Below are 27,725 nucleotides of genomic sequence, written 5' to 3'. Positions count from 1 at the left end.
ATTATTCAAACAGCTTCTTAATAATTGCATTGATTTCCACAGTTAAAAGCAGATCAGATTATGGAATCTGCTCAATACCACTTAAATGTTTATAGATGTTAGAGTTGACAAAGACCTTTTAGACACTGATAATTCCTTTCACTAGCTCAGAATGCTAGAGATTTGGCATTACTAGTAATGCTCTGTGATTATTTTTAATAAATCAGAAACACTGTAACAGCAGTGTAACAGTCTTCATTCTTATTCCATTTTACTCCCAGAGCTATTGCCTGAAAATCTAGTTATGCTAAAAATCTGACCCAAAACTTTTACATTTATATTGATCAGAAGCTTTTATGTTTCTTTTGCAAAGATCAATGTAGCAAACATGTCTTAACCTGCCTGTATTGATGCATGTATTTTAAAAATGTATGAATATTTATTGTGATAAAATCCAATAAGATTGCAGCTTCTCATGCTTTTAGTACCCTGTGAAAGAGGGGCAAGTTAACTAGTATGAGAAGAAATCATAGGTGAAGCGAAAATTAAATCTTGTATTCTTTTTGATTTTCCCCCTTATTTGTTAACTTCTGGGACGATGATTTCCATAGTGTTTTAGTCTACATAGATGGCTGTAACAAAATACCATAGACTGGGTAGCTTAAAAAAACAGAAGTTTATTTTCTCACAGTTCTTGGAGTCTGCAAGTCTGAGGTCAGGATGCTCGCATGGTTGGATTCTCTTTTCTTGACTTGCAGACAACTGCCTTCTTGCAGTGTGCACTCCTGGTCAATCCTCAGTGCTCACTTGGCATGGAGAAAGAAGACACCAGTCCTGTAGGATTAGGATCCTACCTTTATAACCTCAGTTAACCTTAATTTCTTCCTAAAAGTTCTATCTCCAAATACAGTCACATTGGGAATTAGGGCTCCAACAGAAGAATTTTGGGGAAACATAGTTCAGTCCGTAGCATCTAGGCGGTGGGCTCTGGAGTCACACTGCTTGAGTTTGAATGTGACATGGGGGAAGTTACTTACCCTCTCTGTTTCTCAGTTTTGTATAAACTGAGAAGAAGGTTAGTATGATTTCATGGCTTTATCATGTTGAATAAATGAGTTAAAACATGCAAAGTACTTAGTGCATGGCGTATATTAAGCATTCAATAAATGTTAGTTACTATTATTAAATTTTCTAAGTAGGTGTTTATGCCTCAGCTAAACTAAGACTTTTGTGATGTTATATATATATTCTCCAAGTATTCACGTTTCCATCTCAAATGACTACTGGCACTGGAAATTCAGAGCATGCCCTAAAAATTTTCCCTCTGAAATTGGATAGAGACTTAACTATAAGAGACTAGAGTGTACTTCATTTTATAAAATTCTCAAAAAGAAGTTATTCCCCTCAGTGTTGATCTGGTCACTCCCCTTCTCCCCATCCTGTCCCCTCTGCTAGTGCTAGAGAATGTCTGCTCTCCAAACAGATTCGGGACCTTCTCTGTCTATAACCTAAGGATTTCAGTATGACATTGTACACATTCTATCAAATAGCAAGGGCAGAGTAACTTGCCTAGTGATAGAAAAAGAATTCTTTACTTTTCCTATTTTACCACTTAATCTTTTTACACACACACACACACACACACACTCACTTTCCTACTCATACAATGAAAAATAGAATACATGGTTGTATACCTTACTGCTCTGGTAATCAAGATACTTCATCCATAGTAAGAAATTCAGTAGACTTTGGACTCTGCCTATAGGGAGTTTGGGGTCAAAGACATCCTCATTTAGTTAGTGTCTTGGAAAGCTAAGTAGAAAATAGTTGACAACTAACCACGAGTTCTCTAGGTTAAGGTATGGTTGCCTCATTCATTGGCCAGTATTCTATTTCCTGTGTTAAATGGAACAGTGACTGGAATTTGAATTGAATTAAAGGGGTAGAGAAAGTACACTTAACTGATTCTCAAGTGATAAATTATTTTTGAAGACTTGCAACACATGCCATCAGATGTCTCCAATCCTTCCTTGCTTGCTCTCAGTCTAGAGGAGGAGCTATGTTTTCTGTCAGCATCAGTCATCTCTATTTGGCAGGCAGACTTTAAAAAAAGGAAGAAGAAAAAGCAAGAAAGACAATGCCCATGAGTTCTCTTAGCCTCGTGCTAGCAAGCGCTTCTCTTTTCCTGCCTTCTGAGTCCATGTTGCAGGCGTTGGGCCTGTTGCTTCCCTCTCTCTCCCATTTTGAGTACCTGAACACGTCAGGGGTATTTTACACTTATAAACGTTTCATTCTAACAGTTGGACTTAGGAGTCAAATTACAAGACTTTCACTAAAATTAGAAACCTAAGAGTCTTTTTATATCTGAGCTTCTGCTTTAAAAAAAAAAAGTGAAATATTTCTGTAGTGCCATCTCTAGTTGCTGTAGGATGTGCAGTTTAAGTGATCTGTCTTTGTAACACGTTCCAGGTTAGGATGGCCATTTCTGCTAGAATGCTGAATGCAGTAGAAAATAAAACCAGCATGGTGTGGGCGTGTACACCTTACATACAGATTAAGGTATTAAAAATTATTTTTCATATGTACTGGGATGCAGCTATTTCCCAAACTGTGAGCAAATACGGTATCAAGAAACTGTCCATTTGTGGGGACAAAAAGAACTTTGACACCTATCTCTATACTATAGAATTCATTTGAACTGGATCATAGACCCAAATGTAAACTCAGAACCATAAATCTTCTGGAAGACATGGGAGGGTGTCTTTGTGTCCTCAGAGTAGGCCAAGATTTCTTGGATATCACACAAGAAGCACATCATAAACTTAAAAATTGATTAGCTAAACATCATCAAAATTAAGGTATACCAAAATATACCTTAAAGAAAATGAATAGATAAATGCCACCTGGGAAAATATTCACAGCACATATATCTGACAATAGACTCAAATCCAGAATACAGAGAATTTTTTTACAAATCTATAAGAAACAGATAACCCAATGAAAGGCTTGAATAAGCACTGTACAAATTAAAATTTATGAATGGCCAGTAAGCTCAAAAAAGATGATCAACATTGTTAGACATCAGAGAAATGCAAATTATAGCCACAGTGGGATGCCTTTTAACATCCACTAGAATAGCTGGAATAAAAGAGTACCAATGCCAAATGATGGGGAGGATGTGGAGCACCTGGAATTCTCAGTCTGGGGTGGGAGTATAATCTGGTCTAACCACATCGGAGAACTGCTGGACAGCTTCTTATCATGTTAAACAGACATCATATGACCTAGCAGTTCCACTCCTAGGTATTTACCAATGAGAAATAAAAATATTTCTACAAAAAGAATTGCATAAGAATGTTTATAGCAGCCTTATTCATAAAGCCAAACACTAGAAACAATCCAAATGTCCATGGAGAGTGGATAAACAAATTCCTTTGTAATTAATTCCTTTGTAATGGAACATTACTCAGCAATAAAAGAGAACAAACTACTGATTTAAGCAATAACACTGAAGAATCTCAAAAACATGCTGAATGAAGGAAACCTGTTGCAAAAAAGGCCTTATTTTAATATTTCACTTATATGAAATCCAAATACAGGTAAAACTAATCTACGGTCATAGACTTTAGATAGTGGATAGAGAGGAAGGTTGACAGAAACGGGGCCTGATAGAATGCTCTTTGGGATGGGAATGCCCTGTGTCTTGTTTTGAGTGGTGATTGAGTGGTATATACAGTCGTTAGAACTCATGAACTAAATACTTAAGATCTGTGGATTATATCTCAATTTTATTAAAAAAATAAGAATAATCTGCCATCCTCTGTCAAAATGATTGCATACTGGTGAATAATTCAAGATGGGAGCCTAGAGAATGTGAGGGAATATTACATGTGAGATTTCTTGGAAGAAGAAGAAGAAACTGGCTGCCTCCAAAGTGTGCAAATGTGTCTGTGATATCAGAATCCATCAACGGAACATTAGAGAGAAGGACCTGGAGTCAAGAACCTACTAAGGAAGTGGAAATGGGAAGTGCAGCTTCTTAGCTGCAGACCTTAGGGACATCGCTTAAGAGGCCATTTTAGAGTGAACAGATTTTGGTGAGGAGGAGGAGGGGCGGGGAAGGGGGCTTGGCTCGCAGTAAAGATGGTGACTCACATGCTACACCTTGAGGGGAAGGTGGTGCATGGGATCCTTCCAGGGATACTTCTGATGTTCCTCGGCTTGGGATTTTACTGATGGAAGACCAGTTAGTCTATGTCGAACATGGAGCTGAGGTGGAAGCACCGTAAAGTCAGGGATGCCAGATTGGTTTTAGGTGTCAGAATTGTACCTTAGAGCCGGTTTCTTGAGGCCAGGAATGTTGGGTTCCATCTCAGGGAGGAGGCTGGATCTGTCTGGTCAGCCTTCTTGTTGGAGAAGAATTCCTTTATGTTCCCAGTTACCGGAAAGCATTGATCCTCCAAAGATTGCCTTTCATCTGCATAAACAATGGATTTTATATAACTTGATTCCCCTACGGAGTCCCTTAAAATGATCTCAAAGAGTGTTCTTGACTTCTGAATGCTTTGAATGCTGCTGAAAAGCCAAAAAGACCCGATGGGAAGTCAGAGAGGGCATCAGCATCAAAGTGACTTCTTCCCTTCCTGCAGTGGTAAGAACACCAAGACCCTAAGGCATTTCTTATTTCTTGTCCAGGTCCTGTCAAAAATCTCAGGTGATCACAGGAGTAAAAGTGGTGTGAACAGGGTGATTCTCCTGCATATTTGGAGACAGGCTCTTGAATACTGTTGGAGAGAAATTTATCCTTAATCCCTTAAATGGGGCAGTATCTAACATGGCTATAATTGGAACTTTGTTTTAGAAAAACTGGGAAGCATGTCTTAAGTTCCTTAATAATCAGTGCCTCTGATTTTTCCTAAGTGACAGAGACGTGTATTATATGTGATGTGGACTGTTCCTTCATACCTGTAGCTCCCACAGTTTGAATATTTCCTATGTTACCTAAAGATGCAAAAATGTTGTGAGACAATTTCCGTCAAATACTTGGGAGGTTGACCCAGAAGGAAGCATAGTATTTCTGGACTGCCTTTGTTCATGTGGTTATAGATATTGCAAGATTCCTTTGTCAGCCACAGAATTGGTCATATCTCAACATCAGTTACAACTGCATATACTGATAGAAAGATAAAGATTCTGTGTAGTGAGTACTGGATTGGAGTGCTGGCATTTCTGACAGAACCAGCAATTTTTCAAATTGACTGAGGCATTAGGTAGACTTTGCTTTATGGATTATGTATCACTTTATTGTGGATTATATACCATTCTTGCTAATCATGCTAAATTGGAAGCAACTGCAAGAGAAATGAGACCAGCCTCTGCCTTGCACCTGTCTCTCCCTCTGAGTACATGTAAGAGGGCTCAGGTGGGAGCCACAGACTAGACACAGAACTAAGGAGGTGGCAGTGGTGGACTGAAATCAGGTGTCACTAAGGGACCCTGAAGGCCTGGGATGCTTGCCTTTAGGATCGTAGTTGCCAGTGTGCTGTTCTATTTTTATGTACAGTATTTTTCCCCTTTAACATCACTCAGGGTTCAGTCTAAGTGGATTGGGAACCCTATAGCAGGTTTTACCTTGGAGAGTGTCCCTTTTAACATTTTAGACTTCTCTAGCTATTCAGTATTTTTTCCATATCATTCATATTTTGTCTGTTAAAAATACTTTCCCAGCATTATTTCATTGTAGGGAAACGAAGCAGTCTTCTCCACAATCAAACAAGATTAATGTGCAAACTTAGCACTTATCTACTTACGTTTTGTAATGATTTAAAGTTCTTATCCCATCATTGAATTAAATATTCATGGTAGAAAAAGAAAAGGCAAGAAAGAGAGTGGGGGCAGGGGTGCGAGGCTAGGATGTACTTCAGAGATGGACAGCCTGGCTGCACGATGTCAGTTAATCTGGCTATTTTTCTTCATCACCCTTCAAATTTCAGTTTAAAGGCCTTCAGCTGAGGATTCTTTTGCTAACCACGTTCTTTCGGAACAGTGTAAAATGTATGCTATAGTTTTCCAGGAACCCATTACTCTGTTAGCTCCCTTTTTATTTTACTTTCGTTTTATTTGGTGGTTGGTAATAAGAGTGAGACCAATGTGGCAAGAAACCCCGAGGATGAGCTTTCTGTTTGGGTGAGCCTTTTCCATGGCAATAATTCCATGGTAGAGATATTTGCATTCAGCCATATTTAAGCTTTGGTGAAAATGATTCATAACAGTTCCAAGTTATTGCTTTTATTCAGAATAAAAAGCAGAAGAAGCAAGTTTGGTCATAAAGTGTAGAATAGATAGCATCGTAAGTCAACCCCAAACTGCGTATTTTAAAACAACAGTAATTGATTTTTTCTCATGATTCTGTGGCACAGGAATTTGGACAAAGGTGGCTGCTGTGAATACTGTCAGCTGACGAGGGGCACTGGTCTGTATTCAGCTGGGAATTTGTTCACTCGGTTGGTGGCTTAGATGGGCTTGAAGTTTGTGAAGGCTTTACTTTTAGTAGCTAGTGCCTCTGGCTTTGCTCTTACTCTTTGTTCTCTGCATTGGTAGCTTGTCCTTTCTCATAGGACAGTAGTCTCAAGATAGTTGGACTTACATGGTGGCTGGCTTCCAAGAGGAAAGGTGGAGGCTGCCAAGAACAGCATCAGTTCCACCACATTCTGTTGGTCAAAGCAAGTTACACACCAGCCCAGATTCAAGAAGCAAGAGAGATTGCACCTCTTGATGGGTGGAGAGGTACTTGAGTACAGATATGAAAGGAACTGATGGTGGCTGTTTGGAGATTATCTGTCACAGTTATTTACCTAAGTAACTTAAATAGAAGGGACAATTTTAGAAAAATCGCCAATTTTATTTGTTCCAGTAAGGTGGACTGCTACAGTGAAGACTATGAACCCTTTCTTGATTGACTGTTTCATAACAATGACTTTATAAATCCAATAATGTTGATCAAAAGTACTCTTCCACCTCACATGCCTCTCAATTTATCAATGCTTATTAAGTAATAACTTGACTATGTGATAGAATATTTATTTACACACTGTAACTAAAACCTTGGGATACCGTAATGAATGCATTCCTGATTCTTAAGAAATTTGGGCAAAGGAGATCAAATTAGTCCAGATCTGAAAATAATTCTAGATTTCCCATACTCCAAGTGACCATATAACTCTTCTCGTTTTCCCTCCTACTTCCTGGAGGAGTGGTATATGTCCATTTTCTCACAGCCACAGATGATCTTGAAAATAAGTGCCTTTTTTAGAAGAAAAACTATAGCTGGAATTCTAATCTAAAAATCCCCGTGACATAAAGACTGGTTGATGGCTGGGTGAATATAAAAATCTACCATTCTTATTGCATTCTGCTTATTAGACAATAAGGTATAATGCATGATTACTGTGTATTAAGTATTCTGGAGAAAGAGCCATGGAATAAGAATGAGGAGATTGATGTTCTGGTCGCCTTTGAAAAGTCACTTAATTTTAAGGCTTTTCTTAAACTATGGAATGAAGAGAATAATTTCTGCTCCCTCTACCTCAGAGAGTGTGAGATTTAAATGAATAAAAGCATTCAGGGCCATACATGAGGTCTAATCACTGGTGGTAAAAGAAGTGTTGGGACACCAAAAAGTGAGAAAGAACTCAATTAAAAAATATATATATATATATATATATATATATATATATATATTCCCCAAGGGGTTCAAGTCCCATTTGAGAGTATTCGTAGGTAGTATCTAGTTAAGGCACAGAAATAGCTTAAGGTAATCCCAGTAATTTCCAGAGGAGTTAGCAAGACCCTTTCTGTTCTGTTCAGCTTGACTCTCCTGGTTTTGTAGAAAGTTTGAGTCAAGCTGAACTGCCCTGGCTAGGATACCAGTCCCTTTAAATGTTTAATTCCTTGTAAAAGCTGAATAACATGGCAGAACATTAAGTACAGGACTCAGGGTTGGGCTTGTCCTTTCTGTCCTGACATTCTGTCATTTCTGCCCTTTCTTTACAGTACTTTTACTTATTTATGATTAAAGATCCTTTCCATGATCAATTTAATAAGGATTTGAAAAAGATCCTCAGAGAATCTTCAGATAAAAATAATTCTAAATTTCTTCTGGCCATAAAATGGTTGCCACACTTAACTGATGGTATATAGACATATGTCATTTTCTTGCACTTGATTTTATGGCACTTTGCAGAAATCGTTTTTTTTTTTTTTTTTTTTTTTTTTTACAAATTGAAGGTTTGTGGCAGCCCTGCATTGAACAAGCCAATTTTCCAACAGCATTTTGCTCACTTCATGTCTGTGTGTCACATTTTGGTAATTTTTGCAACATTTCAAAGTTTTTCATTATTCTTATGTTTGTTATGGTAATCTGTGATGTGTAATCTTTCATGTTACTATTGTAATTGTTTTGGGGCACCGTGAACCATGTCCGAATAAGATGGCAAAATTAATCATGTGTGTGTTCTGACTGCTCCACCAACCAGCTGTTTCCCTGTTTCTCTCCCTCTCCTTGGGCCTCCTTATTCCCTGAGATAAAACAATTTTGAAATTAGGCCAGTTAATCATCCTACAATGACCTCCACATGTTCAAGTGAAAGAAAATGTCACATGTCTCTCATATTAAATCAAAAACTGGCAATGATTAAGCTTAGTGAGGAAGGCATGTCAGAAGCCAAGATCAGGCAAAAACTAGGCCTCTTATGCCAAACAGTTATCCAAGTTGTGAATGCAAAGGAAAAGTTCTGGAAGGAAATTAAAAGTGCTACTTCAGTGAACACGTGAATGATAAGTAAGCAGACAACCTTATTGCTGATATAGTGAAAGTTTGAGTGGTCTGGATAGAAGATCAAACCAGCCACAAAATTCCCTTGAGCCAAAGACTAATGCAGAGCCAGACCCTAACTCTCTTCAATTCTATGAAGGCCGAGGGAGGTGAGGAAGCTGCTGAAGGAGGGTTTTGAAGCTGGCAGAGGTTGGTTCATGAGCTTGAAGGAAATAAGCCATTTCCATATCGTGAAAGTGCAAAATGAAGGAGCAAGGGCTGATGTAGATGTTGCAGTAAATTATCCAGAAGATCTAGCTAAGGCCATTAATGAAGGTGGCTACACTGAACAGATTTTCAATGTACACAACACAGTCTTCTATTGGAATAAGATGACATCTAGGACTTTCATAGCTAGAGAGGAGAAGTCAATGCCTAGCGTTAAAGTCTCAAAGGACAGGCTGACCCTCTTGTTAGGGGCTAATCCAACTGGTAACTTGAAGTTGAAGCCAGTGCTCATTTACCATTTTGAAAAGCCTAGAATAAGAATTATGCTCAGTCTACTCTGCCTGTGCTCTGTAAGTGGAACAACAAAGCCTGCATGACAGCACATCTGTTTACAGCATGGTCTACTGAATGTTTTAAGTCCTCTGTTGAGACCTACTGATCAGACAAAAAAAAAAAAAAGCTCTTTTCAAAATAGTACTACTCATTGACAATGTCCCTAGTCCCCCAAGAGCTCTGATGGCAATGTACAATGAGATTCATATTGTTTTCATGCACACTAACACAACATCCATTCTGCATCCCATGGATTAAGGAGCAATTTTGACTTTTATGTCTTATTAGGTAAGAAATGCATTCTAGATGTCATTAAGAAAATTTGTGATTAATGGGAAGAGGTCAAAATATCAATATTAACAGAACTTTGGAAGAAGTTGATTCCAACCTTCATGGATGACTTGGTGGGGAGAGGGTGGTATGGTTCAAGACCTTAATGGGAAGTAACTGCAGAGGTAGTGGAAGTAGCAAGAAAACCAGGAGGAGTATTCGAATCTGAAGATGTGACTGATTTGCTGCAATCTCATGATAAAACTTTAATGGATGAGGAATTGTTTCTTATGAATGAGCAAATAAAGTGGTTTGTTGAGATGGAATCTACTTCTTGTGAAGGTGCAGTGAAGATTGTTGAAATGACAACAAAGGATTTAGATTCTTACATAAACTTAGTTGATAAAGCAGCAGAGTTTGAAAGGATTGACTTCCATTTTGAAAGAAGTTCTACTCTGGGTAAAATGCTATCAAACAGCATTGCAGGCTGCAGAGAAATCATTCGTGAAAGGAAGAGTCAATTGATGTGGCAAACTTCATTGTTGTCTTATTTTGAGAAATTAGTACAACCACCCCAATCTTCAGCAGCCACCACCCTGATCAGCAACCATTAAGACCTCCACCAGCAAAAAGATTATGACTCTTTGAAGGTTCAGATGATGATTAGCATTTTTTAGCAATAAAGCTTTTAAAAATTAAGGTATGTACATTTTTTTAGACAGAATGCTATTGTATACTTAATAGGCTACTGTCTAGTGTAAACATAACTTTTATATGCACTATAATACTCACTTTATTGTGGTGGTCTGGAGCTCAATCCGTGGTATCGCTGACGTCGGCCTGTACAGTTTCCTTATTCATTTTTCTGGGATTCAGTAAATGATAGACCTGTGCTATCAAATACTGTAGCCACTTACTATGTGTGACTGTTTCGATTTCAATTTAGGTTAATTAAAATAAAAATTAATTTCCTCAGTCAACACTTAGCCATATTTCAAGAGCTCACTAGCCACCATATTGGACAGCACATGTGGAACAATTTCACCTAACAGAAGATTCCAGTGGAGGGCACTATTATAGACTGTTTTCTAACTCATTTGTTGCTGTGTTTTCTTCTTGCTCTTTCCCTCAAAGGCTCACTCTTTCAAGCTTGTTTGTTTCAGGTAAGCAATGGGGAAAAACAGATCAAACTCATGTCTGATGTGTCTGTGTTGTAGTAGTGTCAGTGAAAGAGTTGGTAACTGGATGGGCTAAAACTATTGACTAGAGTAAGATTTTAGAAATATCCTTGAATTTAATTTATATGTATTGCCCAAAGCAGTGGTTGTAGAGGTGGCTATATTTAGTTTTTAAATGGACTAGAATCATGTACTAGCTAAACACTTCCCATGAGCTAGTGACTACACTTTCCTACTGAGTATTGTTTCATTACTTTTATTTTTAAAGTTTTTTTCAAATTGAAGTATACTCAGTTTATAATGTATTAATTTCTCGTGTACGGCATAGTGACTCAGATATATATATAGATATAGATATAGATATAGATATATATAGATATAGATATAGATATATAGATCTATATATATATATTCCTTTTATATTCTTTTTCATTGTAGGTTAGTATAAGATACTGAATATAGTTCCCTGTGCTATATATATAGTAGGACCTTGTTATTTACCTATTTTATATATAGTAGTTAGTAGCTGCAAATCTCAAACTCCCGATTTATTCCTTCCCATATCCTCTCCCTCTGGTATCATAAGTTTGTTTTCTACGTCTGTGAGTCTTTCTGTTTTATAAGTAAGTTCATTTGTGTCTTTTTTTGTTTGTTTGTTTGAAATATAAGTGATACCATATGGTATTTTTCTTTCTCTCTCTGGCTTGTTTCATTACTTTAAAAATTTTCATCTTCTTACAAACTTCTCTACTCAGTGAAAATTAGACCACTATGCTCATATCTAGGTCATTGGAAGTAATATGTGCCCTTTTCTCAGTTTAAACAAAATTCCTAATCCAAGATATGTTCGGATCTTGATATACACCAATTAAAATATTGACTTTAAACAAAGAGGTCATAAAAAATATGCGATTAAAATGATTAGGAGTTGAGTCCTTATCACATAACCCAAAGTAAACGAGGATTGCACAATCCTGTGCTTCAGAGGTACAGCTCAGTGGCACAGGCATGTTCCTAGATATTCCAGACTCCTTTTAAATTATAGTGCTTCTTGTTGAAATTTGGGAATTAAAATTCACTTATGATGAACAGTTGTTAAAAAGGCTTTAAGATAGCTCTGTGGAGACACAGTGTAAAAGAACAGTCTTCAAAGCCAAGCCACATTTCTTTGGATCAGAACCAGACACGATGGTGTCAGCAGTATCCTTACCAAATGGGTCTTCAATAAAGGAAGCCTGTTTTTCACCTTAACATTGATGTAATTTATGGAAAGCCAGGCAACAAAATTATACCTTAATGTTTATGTTTGCTACATGGACTAAATTTCAGTAATTTTCATTGTGACACTAAAAATAAAGTTTGTTGCTGGAAGCTTGAGTTCTGTGAACAGACTTGTTTTAAGCATATTTTCCTACCTTTCCTAGGTGAGAATAGGTACTCACCCAGGAGATTCAGCCAGTGAGCAAGGAGCCACGAACCTCAGGAGGGAAGAGTAGTTCATAGCTCATCTCATTGAACTTCCTACATGATGTGAATTGCTTGAGGATTGGGCAAGGAGGGTGATGGCGCAGGTGTCAGTCGGCTTTGTTCTAGGTAGTTGGGCAGGCTATGTGGCATATCTGTCCAGAATTCCAAGCCATTAAATGAAATGCTTGTCATCACTGTTTTCCAATCACTGTGTCATGACACATCGACATGTCACAAAGATTTCCCTGCAGTGTTGCAGCAAGCCTACCTTTGCCCAAAGCTTTGGCTCCTTGGAAACATGCAGGCTACTTGCGTGGCTTGCACACTCTCTCCTCACTCCCAAGCATCTTGCATTCTGTATGTCTGGATTTAGCAGAAGTCTGGGTTTGGTTTGCAGTTCCTAATCTGAATTCCTCCACAGATGTAGGTGGTGGTTGTTACAAGGGGTTAACTCAGTCTTTACACATAGATCTAACAGTTTATCATTCACATGACATTTCTTTGAGTTAATCATTGCCGGTGTCCTATGAAACCACCATTTCTTATTTCCTAGAGTTGAGAAGGAATTCAAGACACCAGGTGTAAAGGAAGAGTGAAGAAAGAAAAGTGAGGGGATGACAAACACTTGTGAACTTTACTGTTTCTTGTGGGCCAGAAGAATGTACTTGTGTAAACCTTGCCCATTCTTTCAAGCCCCTTCAGTTTTCTGTAGTCACCATTTGAATCAATCTCCTCTCTGATCTCCTACTGTGTATTGTTTAGATCTCTACTATATTACTGATCAGGTTCTGCTTTGCCGCTTGGTCATTTGTGCATGTCTCTTATTGAAATAGTCAATTTCTTCTTTGTACCTTCAGAAGCACCTATAATACAATATAATAGGTAACATAAAATAACATAATATATGCTTATACATAGATATTTTTAAGTTCATTAAATATGACAGATTCATATTCAATACATAGTATTGAGAAGTACATAGTACTTCTACATCGTATGACACTGGTGAAAAAACAATGAACAAAATAGAAATGACCTCTTCTCTCAAGGATCTCTCATCAGAGGATGGACATTAAGTAATAATTTAAATGGCAACTTGAGGATCCAGAGAAGGAGATGTACAGTGTGTCTGTGTAAGGCTATGTGACAGGAAGACCTAGCCTCTTCTTGGGGATAAGAGGGAGGATTTTCTGGTAGAAGTGATATGTGTGGTGTAAGCTGAGATTTGAAGGATAAGCAGGAGTTGACCAGGCAGAGGTAGGAGAAGAGCATTCCATGCAGAGGGAACAGCATGTGTAAAGCACGTTGCTGGATAGGTTGCCTTGCAGATATGAAGAGCTGAATGACCAGAATACCTGGAACTTAGAGGGTGAGGAAGAGATGGTACAAGGTTGTGCCAGAGGAGTAGATGGGCATCAGTCTTGCAAGGGTTTGTGAGCCATGTGTGAAGGATTGGGTTCTCTACCCTAAAATCAAGAAGTTGCCATTGAACAATATAAAGGAGAAGATGCTTAATCTAGTTATTTATTCAGTTAAATCTTAGAAGCCTCCAGCTTCTACTTTCTGGAACTTAGATTTGCACTCATTGTTCTCATTTGCACCATGACTGTTGGGAGAAAAGAGGGAGTGGTATGACTAATACAGGTCATTGGAACCTCTCTACCAAAAGATAATGGGATGCCTCCTCAGAAAAGAAACTGACCAGTAGGTTGAAGAACTACTAGTCTGGATATAAGGCTTTCGAAATTTGAATATTATTCTATCTTGGACATGGGCCACTCAGTTTATTCTGAAAAACTGCTTTCTAGCAATCATCTTCCTCCCAATTTATTATTGGACTACTGTCTAGGTGAATTAGGCCATTCTTGAATTTTGAAACCTTCTGCTACCATCCCCTGCCCCCTCAGAACACTTAGCCATCAAAGGGAAGGATCCCAATAGTTTCTTTCTTTCTGGAGCTGTGTGTCCATATCAATCATAAGCAATCTCGTTGAAAGCTTGGAAGGAGGAAAGGATGGGAGGAGGCATCAAAATGCAAAGGATTTGGGGCTAAGGTCCCAATCATTATTTTGTTGAACTGAAACTCAGACAGATAGGAGAGCTGCAAAATTTGGGAATGCAATGAGAATAAGGAAGGCAAGAACTTTGGGTGAGAGGGGGTATAAGTGACCTACAGCACTACATTAGTTCCAGGTGCACAACATAGTGATTCCGTATTTCTATACATTACAACACGATCACTACGGAAGGCAAGAATTTTTAAAGGATGTTCTCAAATTTAAAAATCGAGTTTATTATATTGCATGAAGATGCCAGTGCTTTGTGCGTAAAACCTTTAAATGATTAACGTTTCTTAAACATCAAAACAAAACCAGAGATGTGCATAAATAAAGAGGCACAGATCCAGAAAGGTTATTTTTTGGTTTTTGAATCCTTAGGACTAGTAGAAATGAAAAAAGAATTGTTTAGATTAATTAGTTTGTACTAAAAAGAAGCACTGGGAAGAGTAGTTTGTAGTCATTGCCTTGATTGTTTGATGATCACTCTATACTAGATACAAAATAGAAAAACAGAGATACAGTACTTTCTAATGAGAAACATATCTCTCTTTTAAATGTAAACTCTATTTACTTTTAAGCCCAGTCAACTCTTGGATGGGGTGTTTAACTTCTGACCCAGTTTCCTACTGCATGGTAGGGCTGCAGGGGCTTATGGATGTGAAAGGGCTTTTAAAAACTATAGAGCACCTTAAAAATGTATTTACTGGTATTATTATTTCAGTTATCCATTACTGAGAAACAAACCACCTCAGATTTAAAACTGATTTGTTATTTTGCACCATTCCGTAGGTTGGTTGGGATCAGCTGGGTGGCTTCATGTGACTTTGGGTCACTCTGGCAGTGGCATGCATTTGGGCGCTCAGCTGTGGATAGAATATCTAAGATAAGTGCACCCAGCTTCCCTCACAGTTGTCCAGCTCTTGGCTGGAGTGCCTCTGTTCCCCTCCACCTAGCTTACCATTCTGCAGGACCTCTCTCCATGTGGGCTGGAGACCTGGATGGCAGACCAGTCCAGACTTCTTTACATGGCTTTTTGGCCGAAGGCTTCTTAAGACCTAAACCAGCAAGTTACTCAGCAGTACTTTTGATTCGTCTATCATAGGGCCATCCCACATTCAATGGGCAGAAAAATAGGTTCCACATCTTGACCAAGGAGGGCAAACTCACACTGGGAAAGCATATGCAGACTGGGAGGGATTGTGGCAGGCATCTTGGGAACATTCTACCCATGATTATTAGAGAAAGCTTGATAGATTATAAAGATTCCACTCTCAGTGAATAAGTAATTAGAAGCAAACTCTTGACCTACACTATTTCCAGAGATTAAAAATTTCAAGTCATTTTTAATATGTGTCCTGTGCATAATAACCATCAAATATATTCACAGTGGTTACTCTAGTTGAAGGGGAAAATGTATTCCCTAAAAACCTAATTCCTGATTTAGCTTTATTTTTGAATAACAAAGAAATATACTATATTTGTACTTTTTATTGTTTCAGAAGTTAAATGCACTCTACACTTTTATTGATACAGAGGAAATTTTGAACTCCCTCTAGTGGCAACAGGTTTTCTTTCTTTTTTTGTTTTTCAGAGAGCTTGCTTGAAATAGTAAGATGGCTGACACGTATAGCAGAACAGTGTTTCAAAAACGACTGGTTCTTACTGAGATGTGTGTTTTCTCCCGTGTGAGTTAGGGTAGATCCTTTTATCTCATGTGAGAAATATTCATCTTCCTAAGAAACAGTAGTGATCAATTACATGAAAAGAAAAATTGAAAGGAGACTTCCTGTTAACTTTTAAAGTATAAAAACTGTGAACTGTTCCCATCAATCAAGGTCCTAAGTGAAAATGATTATATTTTGACGACTAAAACAGCTTGATCCTTGACTGAAAAATAAATTGGAATTTTAGTTTTTGTCTGAAGAATTATTTTGGGGGCAGATAAACGTATGTCATTGCAAAAAGCTTTAGAAAGAGATCAATAGGTAGCTATTGAAATGTGACATTTGGAAAGCACTAATACCCAAACCAAAAATAAAAAAATAAAAATAAAAATAGAGGTGCCAAAGCCCGATGCTGTCCTCTGTAAAAAAAAAAAAGTTTAAATTTGGTTTTTCATAGCCAGTGGAGAAACAATATTCATCATAGCTATCACCATCATTGTACAAAAGGAAGCATCACGTCAAAGGGTGGGAATAGAAAAACAGCTACGGCGGAATTTGTAAATGATGCTTTCCTATCCCCACCCCACCACCAAAGAGAGTTAATAGTGCTCATTAATTTAGTCTGTTATCTGTCCACTTACAGGCAGATTTATTCCGATTGTTTAAGAAAGGACATTTTCTGTGATGCTGTCAGAAAAGACATTCTTACAAAATGCTGTTTTCTCAACTCTTGGCCGAAGCTGATCCAAGTTACTAGGCTGCCTTGTCTCGTCTGGCAGGCTGCAGCCCGCATCCCTCTCTTCCTTCCCACAAAGGTAGCAGGATGCCAGGGATGGTAGGGAAGAATCCAGAGAGAGGGTTTTTTTTTCCCCTCCTTTTTAATTTCCAGAAAGTAGAACCTAGGATTATGAAAATAATCCCAGGATATTTTTTTGTTTGGGAGTAAACCATGAACTAGTAAGACTTTATGAAAAGAAACCATCCAATGAAAATTTCTACTTTGTTTCCCTCCAGTACCTCTTTTCAGTTCGACGTGTATAACCGAGTATGTGTCTCTTGTGGTCTTGATTACATCCGGTGTTTTTAGCTGGCAGCATTTCCTCTGTTGAGGCCCCACTTGATTTGCCAGACTTTATTTCTGTGACTATAAAGCAAGAAAACCAAGTTGTATGAGAGAGTGAAATTTAAGAAAAAATTAAGTGTTAGGATAACATTGATGTTTGAAACAAAAAAACGAGGCACTAAATCTGTTGTAAACAAACTGGTCATCTGATCATTAAAAATATATAGGCTACAAAAGTGCTTGGGAAGTCTTACAGACATCTTTTAAAAACCACCCTGCCTGTTTTCTTTTGAATATTTATATAAACCTAATTTAGCTAATAAACAGAGACCATAGAATTCCCACCCATTTAGTTGCATGAATTTGGAATAATGAAGGTGAATTTGCAGTTCTTAAAATGGTGTTTTCTTCCAGTTCTCATAGAAGTGTTTTTGGAACAGTGGTCTGTACTAACAGCTGTATTCAATCGTGAGTAAAAGTCACTTCCTGAAGAGAATGAAATTCAACTTAACATGCGAACTTGCCCGGAACGTAATCCTGCGGGGCTGGTGTACTATGTGATTATGAAACTGGACGTGGGTACCCTGCTGAGGTGATTTCTTGTAAATAGTACCCAACAGAAACCGTTAATCAGTGCCAGTGCTTCTAACTGAAGATTCAATAATCTAAAAGCATTGCTTATTTATACACAAAACCGTCTTAATTTTCAAGAATTTTACTACTTGGTATTTTGAAAAAGTAACCCTTGTGGAAATATATTTATATGGAATCTATATCTTTATCTATCTACACATACTTATATACATATATAGATATATATACCTACATATGTTTCTATATATTTCGGCTTCTTCTTTTAAAGTTGTGTCAGTCTTGAGTTTCAGGCATTTTTTTTTTAAATCCATTTTCATTTTCATTTCATTCATTCATTCATTTACTGTAGTGAACCTAATTTAAGTAGAATTTTTGTTCCTGGTCTCATAAGATTAGTACAGTTTTACCTATTTAATATCTATTTTAAAAACATCTTTTAGGTAGTTGTTACTGAGTTTTACTCTCCTAAATGTTGTACTTCTTTATTTTAAAGAGAGAAATGTTGTATCAGTATGCATTGGATATTGCTAAACCTTAATGGAATTGGGCTTTAGATGGAAAAGTTTTTTACTGAATCAGTTGTTTTCTTTATGGATTACTCTTTTGCTATCTAAACAGTGAACGCATAGTTTTCAGTCAAGGCTATCAAATTGAAATAAAGATAAAGTCTAACACATTAAGCCAGAATTAACAAATAAACATACATAAAAATTCCAGCCTTCTCCATTTGTAGGAATCAAAACCATTTCCTGCTTTACTTTGGTAACAAAGTAGAAGCTAGGCTTTTTTCATTTCTTGACCAAATCTCTAAGTTGCCTTGAAGACCTCTGTTTATAATGTCTTCATGCATTCTTTCCTTCTTGACATGCTCCCCTCCCTCCAGTAAGATACTAATTAAAGAGAGGCCAGTGTGACCCTAGGTTGTTTAAGAGTCACTAGCAATGAGGCAGCAGCACAAATCTGGACAGGAAGTGCTCATTCCTAAAATATAATACAACCATTAAGACTGTCTTATCAAAAATCTGTTGGTTTCTAATAGGCAAAAAAAAAAAGCTTCCTTTGATTTAAAACATATACACTTAAAACCAAAATAGAATCTCTAAAACTTAGACAATATATCATATGTATACTTTTTAGAAGAATTTGCAACAAAAACATCATCTCATATAATAAATGATAGTTTATTTTATTTTAGAGACATTAAAATAGGTAAACATGAAACACATTTTAAGTCTAATTTGTATGTGAGTTTTTTTGTTTTTGTTTCTGTTTGTGGGGAGAGGAGCCTATATCTTCTCATTCCTTTTAAAGAATTTGAGACAGTTCAAATTGTATGTGAGAGGCTTGGTTTTTTTCATATACAGAAAGTGGCAACACTTTAATTGGGATGATAAGAAAGATGAATATAGTACTGACTGATCATGTAGGTGTAATTAGGGCAATTTTGTTAATAATAAATGATTTGAAAGAAATGGAAATAATTTAGTAACTTAAATAAGCAAGTGACATTGCCTGACATCAGATTATTTCCCTCTTGAAATGACTTGCTGTTGCTAAATGCTAACTTTCAAGAAGCAGTTTCTCATACAACTGGGTTAGTATTTGTTTGGCAAGATGCATTTGATTGCAAGTAATAGAGACTCACTACTGTTTGTGTTAATTACTGGGGTGGGATTGTTCTAAGAATATGTAAGGGAATCAGAATTTCCATTGTGAGACCAGACCTCAAAGGAACCCAGGAAGGCTGCCTTACCAGGCCTCAAGATAGGCAGGAACCATAGTGGCTGTGAGCCTTGTCGAGGTCAATTGAAAGACTGTTCTCAGTTCAAGGCACAAGTGCAAGAGCAGGAGTTTTGAATTTTGCCTCTTGAATGTCCATCATTTATGTCTCCCAGTTGCTCTTGGTTTAGCTGGTTTCTGAGTCCAGCTACTTTGCTTCTTGCTGTCTGCTGGCTGCTCACTCCTCCACTTCTGTGAGTCTTAGTGTTGTTGGAAATCCTTGCCCCATGAGTCACTGTTACAAGTGATGATTCCTGTGTCTCATTGTTTCTACCTCCTCCCAACTTCAGCTTAGTCATGGCCCTTCTGCTACCTCATGGCCTCCCTCTCTGTGCAGCAGCACCTAACGATTTGACCAAAGTAGGCTCCCTGTAAATATTGGTTGAATGAATAGAGGAGGAATATTGTCAGGGAATTACTGTTCTCTTTCAGTCAAACATTTAGCTAATAAGATGTAAAATAACTAAAAGGCAGCTGGAAGAGAAAAGGTATTTTGAGAATTTTAAGAGACCTGGTCATCTCTCTTTGGATTAAAAAGAATTCACTGCCATAGTAGTGAGAAACAATTTGTTTACACAGGCACTGGAGAAGGGTATGAGTTTAAACCTGAGAGTACGGACTATCCCATTAAAAGGTAGGTGTGCCTTTAAAATCTCCCACTTCATGCTGCCCCATTTAAGCAGCTGTACGTACTACCAGAAGTGAGATGATTTAACTCAGATGCCAAGAAGTGAAGCAGTCATTTTCTTGATCATGTCCCACTAGATTAAGGTACCTAATGCGGGTCTGAAGGCTACTTTTCTATTGGCCTTCAAATCTTAATCTTAATTATTTGTCTGTGAAGAGATGATCAATTCCTGAGTATCTTAGTGCAGCCATCCCCTTTTATGCTTGTTTTTTAAGTCTCCTGTCTTCCAATAGCTGCTCATATTTTAGCTTTTGGTTGCTCAGGGTATAAAAATAAACACCATGAAAGGGTTCCCAATTGCTTGTTTTTTTGGTTGTTGTTGTTTGTTCTGTTTTTGTTTTGTTTTGTTTTGTTTTTTAATATGAAAGAGAGGTTCTGAAGTTCATTTGGTAAAATATTTCCTAGATTCTGCCATTTATATAACAGTTTATGAGTAGAAGGCAGACATAATTAGACCCAAATGTATAATTATGTCTTTCGTTCAGGAGTTTTCATCTACAAATTGAGTTGAAGAAGAACTTGAAGAGCAGTCTAGAACTGAACTGCTCAGCTTTGCTGTTAGAGCAGGAATATCCAAAGTCGCCAGTTAATGGGGCTTTCATTCCTCCTGCACTTTGGAAACGATCAGCATTCCCAAAGGCATTCAAGAATATTTTCCCTCATTAGAGAAAAAGTACTTCTCAGATTCTGAGGACTTTCTGCATGAAAACAAAACAAAATAGATAATAAACATGCTCCATGAGTATGAGGAACATTTTCTCTTTAATTTTATAACAAGAGTACTTCATCTTCTTGGACCCCTACACCAATGAGTTTAAAATAACTTTTATTTATAGGGTTGCAACTGTGTACAAGGCATTAGCTCTTAACAAGCTTACATATTCCAGTGAAATGCATAGATGGATATAACCAAATACAGTACAAGTGGCCATAGTTGGGAACATGTAGATTTCAGTGGTGACATCAGAGAGAGGGGGTAAGGGGACGGTAAGAGCTGGGGGCTGAGGGGAAGCAGTGAATGCTGACCAGGGAAACAGAAGCTCAAGGGAGTTTGGACCATGGGTCTGGATCCCTAGAGAAAAGCCAAGATTGACTCTAGATGTGGACTCCTTTGTTCAGGGTGATCACTGAAGTGCTAGCCACGTGTGAACTCATATATGGAAAAGAATCTAGAGCAAGAGAAAAAAAAAAAAGAGAGGGCAAAGGAGGACAACCAAGAGAGTAGGTATCTATGAAAAATTCCATGAAAGTGAGATACAGAACTAAATCAATGTTGGTTGGGGGCCAAGAGGCACTTGTGGTTGAGTGGTGGGGTCAGAAGCCAGATTACAGTGGTCTGTAACTAGAATAGAAAGAGAAGATGTATAAACATCCACTTATGAGTGGTCTTTAAGAACCTTGACAATGAACGAAAGAAAGAATAAAATAGCTTAAGAAGCATTTCCCTTCTTTTAGGATAGAGAAGACTTGAGCGAGGTGGTTTAAAGGAGAGAAAAGTCATTGCTTCTGCTATTCTTTCTAAAAGGAAAATATATTACTGTATTACTTTTATAGTAAAAAAAATTAAGTACCCAAGAAAAAGAAAGAGAAAGGAAGGAAGGAAGGAAAGAAGGAAGGAGCAAGCCAGTATAGATAATACAGAAATTCATTTGAAATCAAGGATTCAAATGGAAACCTACACCTTGAAAAGAGCTAGGAACATCTCTATTACTAGGTAGAGAAGGAGGCCAAGAAAAAAAAATACACTTTTGAGAAGAAAACTGAGGGAAGTTCACATAAATAATGTCAAATGATCTCTATGTTATCATTTGGCAGTGAAGAATGAGACTTAGAATTTCAGGGGAAAAAAATTAAAGGTTTGGAATTAATTCTATGGGGGATGGCATAGGGAGCCACTTGGAAATGAGGAAAATGAGCCCAAAACTTAAAGTGAATTTTTTGTGAAGCTAATGAACATGATTATGATTTGCAGTCGTCAGCAACACAGGAGAAGGAACAGAAAAGTCTCATGGTCAAATGTGCTCATCTGTAAGACAGGATGAAAGGGCTGTGGTTACTGGATACTAGAAATAACAAACTTGGGTTGCCTGATTTGGGGGTTTAGATCAGTTAGGAAGTAAGTGAAATGTGGGGGTGGGGGTTGCTGTTGGTGATGTTGGTGATGGTGGTGACCTGATGGAAGAGAGGAACAGACGGATAAAGAGAATGAAGGGGAGGCTTGCATTTCCATATCTGGAATGGGAGTACTGGCCACATGGGGATCAATGGAACAATGCCTATGAAATACTAATATAATGTCTGGCATAAGTGATGCACTCAAAAATGTTGTCTAATACGATTATCTTTATTAATAAAAGAGTGCAGAATAGATGGAAGCATGGGAATTTCAGAACCTGATTCTATGCAACGGTATTAGTCATTGAAGTAAAGCAAATATGCAAGTTTTCTTGAAGTGGAGTGTAAGGACCTACCTGTAAGGTTGGGGTTTTAGATGAAATGATATCCCCTAGAAGAATCTCTTAGCTATGTGTGAAATGATTGGCAATGATCTTTCTGTTGAAGGTGAATAAATGATGATAACTGATTTTTGTGATTTAACAAACAGAAGTGTCTTATTTGCTTATCCCCAAAACTCTGTAAGGGAGCTACTGTTGTCCTTTCCCTTTTTACAGTTGAACAGATTTAGGTGAAGTTTGCTAAATTACTAAGTGGTAGAACTGTCTTTCAAACATGGCAGTTTTTATTGGAAGCTCATGCTTCGTCCACTGCTCTGTACTCTAAATGGCAGTGGCAGTTTGTAGGTGATATAATGTGGTCAAGCGCATTTCAAGGACTGTACTGTTTTTCATTGAAGAGGGACAAGGATGAGGCAGATGCCTCTTGGTGTGGGGAAGACAGAATCAACAACTAGAGTTTCAGGGGAAGTTGTGTCATGAGAAGAAAGTAATTCCCAGCTGCTTTAGTCATTCTCAAACACATTTTGGTGCCATCTTGGGTTTTAATAAAATACGTCCTTACCTGAGAAAACATTTAATCAGTCTTAGGCCCTCTTAGGTCAAGAGGCTGTCATTTTGTATGTACCTTATTATAAATATTCTTTTTTTTAATAGCAAAGCATTATATTCTATAATATGTAAGTTATAGATATAGATACATCTTTGATATCTCTGTCTATATATATATATAGAGAGAGAGAGCTGAAGTTAAATGTTTATTTTTTCTAGGTTCCTGTAACTACTCTCCGCTTCCTTTTTTCTAACAGTAGTGTTTAGATAAGGATGGGAATGTGTGTCCTTATCATTTCTGACCCAGAATAGTGTAGAAGGAAGCCACAGTGACTGATGGGAGTGTGTGGTATTCCTCAGGTGTGCTGGACTGGAAAAGAGGCTGAGAACAACTGATTTATGGTGAAGCCAGGTCAGTAAGTCCTTGCTGAGCTCTCACAGGATGCCTTTCAATGTAGTAAATAGTAGAGAGTGCGTGGTAAATCTTGGCCATGGTTTCATCAGTTGAAGAGTTTACAGTGTAAAGGCACTAAGTTGACCTGATTTAGGCATAAATACAGTCCTTAGAAACTATAGCGAGAAGTCTTGGAAAATAGATGAGAGTAGGAAAAACTCAGAGGGGGTGGACCATGAGCTGTGATTTCAACAGAGTAAACAGAGGGAGGGATGAATGTGGTTTGGCTGATGGAAAAACAGAGGCTGTTTCCTGGCAAAACTCAGAGCCAAAAAAGAGTGAGTTCATGAGCAGCCAAAACACAAATAGTAGCTGGAAGAGAGGTAAAAGGGGAGCAGAGCTCGAAAGTAGAGTGCTTTACGAGTGATGTTCAGAAATTTGCACTTGATGTGGGAGTTTTGGGAAGTACAGTGATATGGCCAAAGAGGTCATAACAAATTATTTTGGAAGCAATGTACACAACAGTTTGGAATAAATAAGGACTGGCTAGAGAAGAAACCGAAGAGGTTCCAGCAGTTCTAGTTTGAGGAAACTAATGGATAAGATACAGAAAAAGAAAAGAGAGTCAGTAAAGAGCATAGAGATGCTGCTGATTTAGAAATAGTGCATTTTCTAACGGATTTGCTGTCACCCTTGTACTATTCAGATTGTAGTCTCATCTCAACTTTTAATTTTTTTTCTTTTTTTAGGAAAGTTTCATGGAAAAAAGGGTAAAATGGGCAGATAGAGTAGTTATTTAAAAGTGAACTTTCTAGATGTTGGAGCACCAAGAATCAATTTGCCTTGGTTTCTGGAATCCTCTGAAAATCAACCTCACAAGGCTTTTAGTACACCGTGTCATCGAAAAATACTTTGATTGTGAAAGTATTCAAACATGTACTAAAGTAGAAAGAACAACTTCAACAATTACGAACAATTTGCCCATTCTTAATTACTGATAGAATTTTTTAAAATGTTGTGTGATAGAATGAAACAATCTACATGATTTTCAATGACAAGAGTTTGTACATCTACTTTTTAAAATTTTGGTAATTATCAGAAATTTAAATTATGATTTTAAAAAATAAAGGGGGCAGACATACAGACATACAGAAATGGGGAAAAGATCCTACAGTGATTTGGAATATTTTGTAGCTTAATGTACTTAATGATATCTATGGTAAATGGCTTAAATGAATTCTGAAACTTCTTAAAAGAGCCCCTAAATAGAATATATTTTCGAATCAGCCAAGAGATCCTGAATTGCAGACGATGGAATGATACTCTTTAATACTGAAGAAGTTTGTCTAATAATCTGGAATTTATAATTTGTCATTGAATTAGCATATCTCAAAATCATAAGCTTGTCTTACTTTTAGCTAACAATAATATCAGTTTGAGTAGGACTTGCATGCATTTTGAGGATATTGTTTATTGATTCATTAAACCAATATTTGAATGCCTAATGTGTACCAGGCCCTGACACACATGAGTTAAGGGCTTGGGATAAGATATATGGGTGGTTTAATGTATTAATAATTTCTATAATTTTCAGCATGAAATCAATTTTTATTTTCTCTTATAAAAAAAGGGAATATTATAGATAAATGAAATTCATAGATAATCTTCAGTCTTCAGTTTGGCCAATCTAGAGTCAGTTAATAAATTGACCTGTTGGTTTCACTTTTTTATATTGGTTTTATCTTCACGTGAGCAATAAAATGACTACAAGGAAAGCTGCATAAGGAAGAAGGAGGAAATGCAAGGGGACTAGTCAGCTCCCATGAAATATCAGATACCATCAACTACGAACAGTACTAATAGTCATTGCTCTGCGTATGAACCATTTACATCTTTTTCTATAACCAGGTCATCTCACCTGCTACTATTGCTTTTGATTCACTTTGTAATTTCATATCTATTTTAAGGATTGTGATAACCATTTTAGATATGTCTTTTTACCTGACTTAGATTATTTACATAAAAGTTACTTTTCCGATCTAAAGTCCTAGGAAGACTGAGAATTGGCACTCTGGGCCCTGCAAAAATCTGTGAGACTCATAGGTTGGAATTGATGCTGTGTGCCAGCACGGCACTGAATGACTGATCTTTTGAGTGTGTGTATCTGTGTGCATGCATTTGTGTGACTTAAAAGTGGATAAAGAAGCAACAGTCCAGGATGAATGTTCTCAAATTATGTTTATAACTGACAGCTTGAAAGCAGTAATAACAAGAAGTGTGGAGTGGAGCAGTCTGATAAATATCTACAGATTTATGTTCATCTCCCTTTCACCTGTCTTACTATGTAAATGCACTGTGTATCCAAAACACTATGGATGTAACCTGATTTGATTGTGAGGAGATGGCTGAGGAGGGAAGCCGACAGCTCAGTGTGCTTCTTTGTGAGACAGGGGTAAAGTTTCTCATTCTGACTCGTGGAGACTGCCCACTAGTAAGACACAGTCAAATCTTGGAAAAACTGAGTGTGTGAGTCATTTACTTGTAATCACTTATTAGTACTGTGTTCTTAGGAAGGTTGAAACTGAGTGTTTGAAAAAATATATTTCTGGACCCTAAGCTATGAATAAAAAACACGTGTGTACACTTGCATGCACTGTGTTCACGCACCTGTGTGCCATACTGTGCCAATTCTAAGACTCAACTTTTTTCACATTTTAGCATCACTGAAATCAGGATGCATCTTATAATTTACGACGTCCTATAATTACTGCTGTCCATTTTTTTCAAATGTTAGCATCAGTAATTGTCAAGCATATTATAATCATTGGCATCTTAGATTGCACAACGTACAATTTATATCCAAACATTTATAGGAAACTGATCTAAGAGAGATTTGTAGGACATTTCTCTTTTCCCCAAAGAGTAAAACAAGATTTATTCTGACAGTAATAGTAGAGATCAAGAGAGAAACTATTTGATTGTGGAATCCTATTTCCTTAGTAAGTCATATACAAATGCAAAATGCAACATTCATTACAATCCCTCTTAGGATCCTAAAGACTAGGATGCAAATTTACCATGTTTAATATAATCTATAAAGCGTATTCTTTAAAATTCAATCACTACATTTCTTGTTTTTGATGGGGAAATCAGGACGTTTTATTGATGACAACATACAAGACTTCACACTTAGGTACATGGGTGTGATAAGGCCTGAGCCCACATTCAGCTCTTCCTAATTTTGTGTAATCGTCCTTTTGAAAAGAAGGTGCAAATCATCATTTCTGTTGTGTGTGTGTGTTTTTGTGTATAAAGAAGCTACCTTTCCTCATACATTCATGCCTCCAAGAAAACCTACTACGTGTAGGAGAGTAGATTAAATAACTCATCAGAGATTTACAGACTGTTTAAGCTATCCTACAAAATTGTTAAGGCTCAAAATAAGATGACTCCACCCTCACTGGCCTGGGCAGTGTAGAATACAGAGAAAAGCAGTATGCAGTCTACAGAAGACATAGACTCTGGACTGGAATAGGAATATAATGAATAGGTTGAGATTTGGAGGCCATTTAACAAAGAACTTTCTAACAGAAATGGCTAAATATGGGTAGATGGGGTGAATTTCTTACTGGTCATGGTGTCCAAGGAGAGACGTAGCATTCATTCTATTATTGAAATACTTATTGAGTGATTATTATATGCCAGGCACAGGGACTAGCTTTTAATAATTCTTTCCAACCGTGAGGTTCTGGTTCATGACCTAAATCAAGTTGGTTAACTTACCTGAGGTTCTCTCTCCTGTTCAAAAAAAAAAATGGAAAGTGTCTGCCCTGACTCCTTCCTTGAGACTTTAATGAGATGTAAAATAAAGCATTTTGTAAATTGTAACATTTTTATAACATAATATAATGTAATATAATACAATACAATATATATTATAGGTCTAAAATATGTCTTCAGAAGTTACCTACTTCTTCCTCCTGGTGCTTCCTCCAACTTAGAATTGAACAGGATTTTAACATTTAATAATCCTAGTTGAAACATCATCACATTTGCCACTAAATCAAATATTAGATTGGGAGGTGAAGGGAGGGTGGTTCTGGGAGGATCTGTTTAATATGTTGTCAGCATGCTGGGAGTGTTCTTTATAGTTTGGAGTTAGGAATTGCTGATGTCATGATCAGTCATATTGTCATGACAACATCAGAAGT

The 27,725-nt window shown here is 37.3% G+C and overlaps 1 protein-coding gene and 1 long non-coding RNA gene across 7 annotated transcripts in view; one reads left to right on the top strand and one right to left on the bottom strand.

Annotated features, from left to right (window-relative positions):
- RBMS1 (RNA binding motif single stranded interacting protein 1) overlaps positions 1-27,725 on the top strand; it is a 203,744-nt gene that overhangs the window by 45,373 nt on the left and 130,646 nt on the right. The gene's annotated exons all lie outside the window — the stretch shown is intronic.
- On the bottom strand, positions 637-27,647 carry LOC140696598 (uncharacterized). 2 transcript variants are annotated; one of them, XR_012073094.1, is made up of 6 exons: positions 27,486-27,647; positions 17,009-17,135; positions 4,310-4,456; positions 1,942-2,080; positions 1,674-1,738; positions 637-785 (listed from the first exon to the last, which is right to left on the bottom strand). It is a non-coding gene; the product is annotated as an uncharacterized lncRNA (long non-coding RNA). The 2 variants fall into 2 exon arrangements; XR_012073095.1 differs by lacking the exon at positions 1,674-1,738.

Source organism: Vicugna pacos, chromosome 5 (assembly GCF_048564905.1).
Source record: "Vicugna pacos chromosome 5, VicPac4, whole genome shotgun sequence".
NCBI classification, from domain to species: domain Eukaryota; kingdom Metazoa; phylum Chordata; class Mammalia; order Artiodactyla; family Camelidae; genus Vicugna; species Vicugna pacos.
Note: the sequence above shows the minus strand (reverse complement) of the source record. Positions and strands in the feature narration are given on the sequence as shown.